At 36.2% G+C, this 7,218-nt stretch overlaps 1 pseudogene; it reads right to left on the bottom strand.

The window, feature by feature from the left end:
• Positions 1-1,160: 1,160 nt before the first annotated feature.
• Positions 1,161-3,364, bottom strand: LOC141540734 (small ribosomal subunit protein eS8 pseudogene; annotated as a pseudogene).
• Positions 3,365-7,218: the final 3,854 nt, after the last annotated feature.

Genomic DNA, 7,218 nt, shown 5'->3' with positions numbered 1-7,218 from the left:
CTTTCTTTCTCTTTCTTTCTTTCTTTCTTTCTTTCTTTCTTTCCTTTCTTTCTTTCTTTTCTTTCTTTCTTTCTTTCTTTCTTTCTTTTCTTTCTTTCTTTCTTTCTTTCTTTCTTTCTTTCTTTCTTTCTTTCTTTCTTCCTTCCTTCCTTCCTTCCTTCCTTCCTTTCTTTCTTTCTTTCTTTCATTCTTTCTCTTCTCTTTCTTTCTTTCTTTCTTTCTTTCTTTCTTTCTTTCTTTCTTCCTTCCTTCCTTCCTTCCTTCCTTTCCTTCCTTCCTTCCTTCCTTCCTTCCTTCCTTCCTTCCTTCCTTCCTTCCTTTCTTTCTTTCCTTTCTTTCTTCCTTCCTTCCTTCCTTCCTTCCTTCCTTCCTTCCTTCCTTCCTTCCTTCCTTCCTTCCTTCCTTCCTTCCTTCCTTCTTCTTCTTTCTTTCTTTCTTTCTTTCTTTCTTTCTTTCTTTCTTTCTTTCTTTCTTTCTTTCTATTCATTTCTGTAAGATTTTGAGCTCCAAATTTTTTTTTCTTCCTCCCCAAGACAGCAAGCGATTCAATAAATTTCATATATATATACCATCATGTTAAGCATATTTCCACATTAGTCATATTATGGGAGAATACTCAGAACAAAAGAAGGGGGGGAAAACCCTAAAAAAGGGGGGAAAAAAGGTGAAAATAGTATGCTTGTATCTGTATGCAGACTCCATAGTTCTTTCTCTGGACTTAATCAACATTTTCCATCATGAATCCCTTGGAATTGGAATCATTGCATTTGAGGATAACAAGGGGCCATCTCCACTTATTATGATCTATATTTTGCCACTGGACCTCAGTGACTCTGGAGGAGAGAATGACTTTGCACAGCCCTCCATTACTTAAATCTAATTCACTTACAAGTCAACTCCTCACCTCCTTGATGTCATGGTCCTCTTTGAGAATAAAGGACAGGGAAAATTCTAGGAAGATGTTGGAGGAGGTTGGTAAAGTTCAAGCCCAACCAATTTCCCCCACAAATAGAACAGATTTGCACCTCAGGGCACAAAAATCAAGAAGATTTGAGGCAGAACTGAGGTCCTCCAGTTATAACTTGAGAAAGTCTGAAGAAAGGTCCCAGGCTGAATATTAACCTGTCTGAAGGCAGAAACATCAAACTGGGACCCTTTGGTTAGGCTGGATCCTCAGCAGGAACCAAAGAGACTTTCACCTCCCGGGCTGTGGAGTCAGGGTTTGAGTCTGGGATGACTGAGTGAACCTCGACTGATTGGGGACACTGGACCCAGCTGTACTGCTGAGACAGGGGGTGAGCAGGAATCAGTTCCTGGTGAGTGCAGAAGCATGGGGCAGGAGCACTGCTGGCTGTGGTCACTTGCAGGAGTGTGGAGCTCTTGGTTTGGGGTTCCCAGTAAAAGTGGAAAGCTAAAGGGAAGCTTGAGGCACCACCCCATCCCACAATTAGAGGTACTTACACTAATACCTCTAATTAAAAAGAATGAACTGGCAAAAAAAGGAAGAACCTCACCATTGAAACATATTATGGGAATAGGGAGGACTGGAATTCATCTTCAGAGCACTCTTTATTAAAAATAAATTAAAAAAAAAAGAAAATCTACCCCAAAGAGTAATGTGAAATGTTCCCTTGTCCAGAGATAATTTAGAGAAGAACTCAAAAAAAGAATTCAAAAATCAAATGAGAGACATTGAAGAAAAACTAATGGAAAAAAAAATTTAAACTATACAGGAAAAACAAGAAACTTTTTTTTTAATTAATTAATTTATTTTTTTATAACATTATCCCTTGTATTCATTTTTCCAAATTATCCCCCTCTCCCTCCACTCCCTCCCCCCGATGACAGGTAATCCCATACATTTTACATGTGTTACAATATAACCTAGATACACTATATGTGTGTGTAAATACCATTTTCTTGTTGCACATTAAGTATTAGATTCCGAAGGTATAAGTAACCTGGGTAGATAGACAGTAGTGCTAACAGTTTATATTCACTTCCCAGTGTTCCTTCTCTGGGTGTAGTTGTTTCTGTCCATCATTGATCAACTGGAAGTGAGTTGGATCTTCTTTATGTTGAAGATTTCCACTTCCATCAGAATAGATCTTCATACAGCATTGAAGTGTACAGAGATCTTCTGGTTCTGCTCATTTCACTCAGCATCAGTTGATTGAAGTCTCTCCAGGCCTTTCTGTATTCCTCCTGCTGGTCATTTCTTACAGAGCAATAATATTCCATAATATTCATATACCATAATTTACCCAATCATTCTCCAACTGATGGACATCCATTCATCTTCCAGTTTCTAGACACTACAAAAAGAGCTGCCACAAACATTTTGGCACATACAGGTCCCTTTCCCCTCTTTAGTATTTTTTTGGGATATAAGCCGAGTAGTAACACTGCTGGATCAAAGGGTATGCACAGTTTGATAACTTTTTGGGCATAATTCCAAATTGCTCTCCAGAATGGCTGGATTCTTTCACAACTCCACCAACAATGTATCAGTGTCCCAGAAAAACAAGAAACTTTTGAAAAAAAAAGTTAACTAACTAGAAAAAGAGGTACAGACTCTCAAAGATGAAAATCATGATTTGAAAATTAGAATTGGGTAAGGGGAAGTCAGTAAAGCTATAAGAGACATGGAAATAACAAAACAGATTATAAAGAATGAAAAAAAAATAAAACAGAATGTGATTTTTTTTTACCAGTCTGGGGATTTTATTTAGTGAATGTCCAAGTTAGATTGTTTTTTTTTTTTTTTTTTTTGCCTTTTCTGTCTTTGATCTTTCTTAGGTAGAACTCCATCTCTTTGCCCTTGAGCATGTAGTCATCTGCTCCGCCATATTGGCCCAGACTCGATGCTATACAAGTAAGGAGCTTGCCCTGCTCCTCCAGGAGCAAGCTGATCTTGGCATTCTTCCACTCCTCATATTTCTTCTGGATCTTCTTTGATTGCTTTTTATTTAAAATTTCTTCCTTCTCTGGAGTCAGCTTTATGCCCTTCTCCCAGCCTAACAGCAGGGCATAGTGGGACTTGTAGTGGTACGGGGTACTGTTGATGAGCCCGATGCAGTTCTTTATTAGTGTCTTGGTCTGCACCAGCTCATTGTTGGACTCGTAGACCGCATCAATAATCCTTGTTTTTCTGGTACCGTACTTGGAGCCCCAGGAGAAGTTGCCCACATCCAGCCTCAGCACTCAGTAGTTTTTGTTGCCCCCATGGACTCACACAGTGTGGATATGGTGGGGGCCACTCTTGGTATTGGCCCATCTGTGGCCCAGCACATATTTGAGCTTCTTTCTTATGGTAGAGCTTGCATTTGCCCTCAGTCTTGCAATGTTTGTGCCAGTTGCCCCATGGTCAGTGAAAGCGAAGAAAAAAATGACAGCTCTAAAGAACAGATCAGAAAAGAAAATATAAGAATAATTGGACTGCCAGAAAGTTCTTACCAAAAAGAGAACCTTGACACACTATTGAAGGAAATAATCCAAGAAAATTGTCCTTAAGTGAGAGAACATGAGGGGAAAGTAGAAATGGAAAAAAATCTACCAATCACTGCCTCAAAGAGGCATACAAGGTATGGAAAACACAGAAGAATATTATTGCCAAATTTTGAAATACCCAGATCATAGAGAAAATTTTGCAAAAAACAAGAAAAAAATAATTCAAATAGTCTGGAGCTACAATTAGAATTGTACAAGATTTATCAGCAGCTACAATAAAAGACCGCAGATTCTCGATTTATATCTACTGACAATCAAAAGAACTAGGTCTACAGCCAAAAATATCATATCCCAGCAAAATTATCTATAATTTTGAATGAGAAAAAATGGACATTTAGTGAACTTGCAGATTTTTAGGACTTTCTATCAACCAAACCCAAACTTAATAGAAAATTTAACATATAAGAGCTAATATTAAAGATTAATTTTAAGAAACTCATCGACAAACTATTTAAGCATGGGTAAATTATTTATTTTTAATATATATGTATATATACAGTATTTATATAAGATTCATATTAATAATAGATTAGCTCAAAAGAAAGATTGGTAGAATTAAGGTTAAAAATAAGAATCATATACAAATGAGGTGCAGAGGAAGAATAGACACAGAGGCATTAGAACGGGGAGGAGGACTTGTAGTTCTGAAAATCTACTCACATAGGGAATGGGTTCAATAGATAACACCACATATATGCCATGAAGGATATGGTATCCTCCAAAATGTATAAAGAAATAAGGAGAGAGAAATGGGGAAGCAAAGGTGAAGGAAGAAGACAAAGGAGGGATGCTTGGGTGGGGGGAGGTTAAATAATAGCAAGGCAAATTATGGAGCAGAATTTAATTAAAGCAGCGAGGATAGGAAAGATGTGTTTGTATGTGGGGTAGGTGTAAGTGTGAGTATGTATCTATGTGTGTATATATCTATATATCTGTATATATATATATATATATATATATATATATATATATATATATATATATATATATATATATTCTTAAATTTAGCTTGCTTGGGAGTAATGGGGGGCAATGAAAGGGGAAAAAAAGAATAAAGTAAATAAGGTAAGCATCCGAGAACCAAAGATCAATATACAAGTTAAGAAAAAATTATCATTCATGAATATAATTTATATACTTTCATGATCTGGTATTTTTTTGTTATATATTTTGAATCTTTGATGTTCTGCTAGGCATGTGACAATGTTCTCCTTTGTTTTGCTTTATTTTGATTTGTATTTCTTTTCTGTTTTCATTTTTTCTTACTCTGTTTTTTTCAAATAAAGCAAAGGGGGGAAAAAGGACAAACAACAGCTTCTTTTCTCTCCTTTCCCTTCCTCTTCTCCCTCTGTCCATGTAGGAAATTACTCTCTTACCTGTGGGTGCTCTGTCCGAAGAAATATAAATTTTGATTGCTGAAAACTCTGAAAATATCTTGGGAGTTTATATGCTAGATTTCTTTCTTAAGAACCACACTTTAAATGTAAATCACTCTGGATCTCATAGATTAGCCAACAAAAAGCCCTAGCCCAAGCCTCACTTGGTCAATGTTTGGGCCCTGATGGCTCAGATGGAATATAAATATTCTTTTTGGTTTGTGTTTATATTCTGGTCAGAAACCCTACGCATTTTCCCCTCCCAGACTGATTTTATTGGAACTGGGTAAAAGAGGCCATTCTTTTTCTCATTTCTTACCCAGCCTTAATCACTGAAATTACTAAATCAGTGCTGCCACAGTCAAACTGAGACCTGGGAAAGGCCTTTAATTTAAGCACACCTTCTTCAGAGTTTCAACCCTCCACAGACCTTAACTTGAAAAAAATCAAGTTTTTTCATTGCATCCTGGGCCATCTCCAGGCTTCCCAATTTATATCTTGCCACTGGACCTATATCGTTCTGGAGGAGAAAGTGAAGCTGATGATTTTACACATTGCTCCCTTATTTAAATTCAATTCATCTGCAAATCATTGCACCACCTTTCTGATCTCATGGACAAGAATGAAGGATAAACAACAAGGACAACAAAAAGAGCTCTTCTAGCTATATTGGAGGATGGAAGGGGAACAAGAAGAATGAGAGTTGCTGCTCCCAGTGGATGAAATAATGATAACTGACTATAGACAGAAGGCAGAACTACTCACTAAACTTCCATTTTGATTGTTTTCTTCACCATGGAAAAGAACCTTTATACTGTAAAGTACAAAACAAAAATGAACAAAAGGGAATTGAAACACAAGATAGATGAGGAGATAATAAGAGAGCATCCAGCAGTTATCAATGAATTTAAGTTCCAGACCTAGGTGAACCACATCCCAGGATACTCAGAACATTGATGGATAGACTTGTTAGATTGTTGTTACTCACATTTGAAGGACTGTAAGAGATGCCAAAAGAGTGGAGATGGGCAGATATTCTAATTTCAAAAAATGGTGGTGGGGGAAGGAAGGTATATTCTATTTACTTTTCTGGCCCACAAATTGATTTCCAGTGATATTTTAGAATATAATATTAAAGGGATAGTTTGTGAACATTTTTAAGGAAAGGGGATTCTTGCTAAAACCCAATATGAGTTCATTAAGAACTCATTCAATAAGTAATGCCAAGCCATGCTCATTAATTTTTTAAATTATTAGACTTATAATAACATAAATGTTATTAGATTTTCTTGGCATCAGGAAAATGCCATGGACACAGAAATTTTTTTTTAATTTAATTTAATTTAATTTTCAGTTCCAATTCTTTCTCTTTTCTCTTTCTCCTTTCCCACACATCCAGAAAACAAGAAAAATGAAACCTATTAGACATATATGTAGTCAAGCAAAAGATATATTGTTATTAAATATGTTTAAAAATATATCCTTCAATCTGTACTGACTCTTTCACTTTACTATCTGGAAATAGGTAGCACGTTTGACCATTTGTCCTTTGAAAATGTGATCGGTTCTGTTCTGTTAATCAGAATTCTTAAGTATTTCAATGTGGTTAGAAATAGAACATCTTAATGAAGGTTGTTTATTTAGAAGATACCCTTCTTCCTTCAGGGTAGAAAGTGACATAATTTGATTAAAACAGAATGAATCAATCAAATTTATGTCTTAGACACCAAAGAAATTACACCAGCCCATGTGTTATTTAGCTCATTTACGGTTGGTATATTCAGAGATATATTGATTCTAGATTCATATATTTGTAACCCTAATTCAAATACCCATTGGTTTGGGACTCTTTCCTCATAGATAAAATTGACAAGAAGGAAGAGAGAGTCCCAAACAAATGATCTTGGGGAATGAGGTTACATATTGACAAAAGACTGCTGATTTCTTTGTCCTACTGAGTATAAAATACTGCAACCTGATGGGTAGGGACCATTAAAACTCATTCTGAAGTTCTGGATAGGGTTGGTTTTATGAAGTATTTTGCAGACATTTAGGATATCAGATTGAAAATTAATATGAAGGTAGTAGTGAAATGGATGAACCCATTCACTTCTCAACCATTTCTTCAAGTAATTTCCATAACACTGTGTGTGTGTGTGTGTGTGTGTGTGTGTGTGTATGTGTGTGTGTGTGTGTGTGTGTGTGTGTGTGTGTGTGTGTGTGTGTGTGCAATCACCAGTGGTTTGTATACTACTTTTTGTTTTGTAGTGGTAGGAAGAAGATTGAGACCTGTAATTTTATTGGTATAGTGATGAAGAAATTCTCTCTCTCT

The sequence above is a fragment of the Sminthopsis crassicaudata genome, chromosome 4, assembly GCF_048593235.1.
Source record: "Sminthopsis crassicaudata isolate SCR6 chromosome 4, ASM4859323v1, whole genome shotgun sequence".
NCBI classification, from domain to species: Eukaryota; Metazoa; Chordata; class Mammalia; order Dasyuromorphia; family Dasyuridae; genus Sminthopsis; species Sminthopsis crassicaudata.
This window is presented reverse-complemented; position numbering and strand designations above follow the sequence as displayed.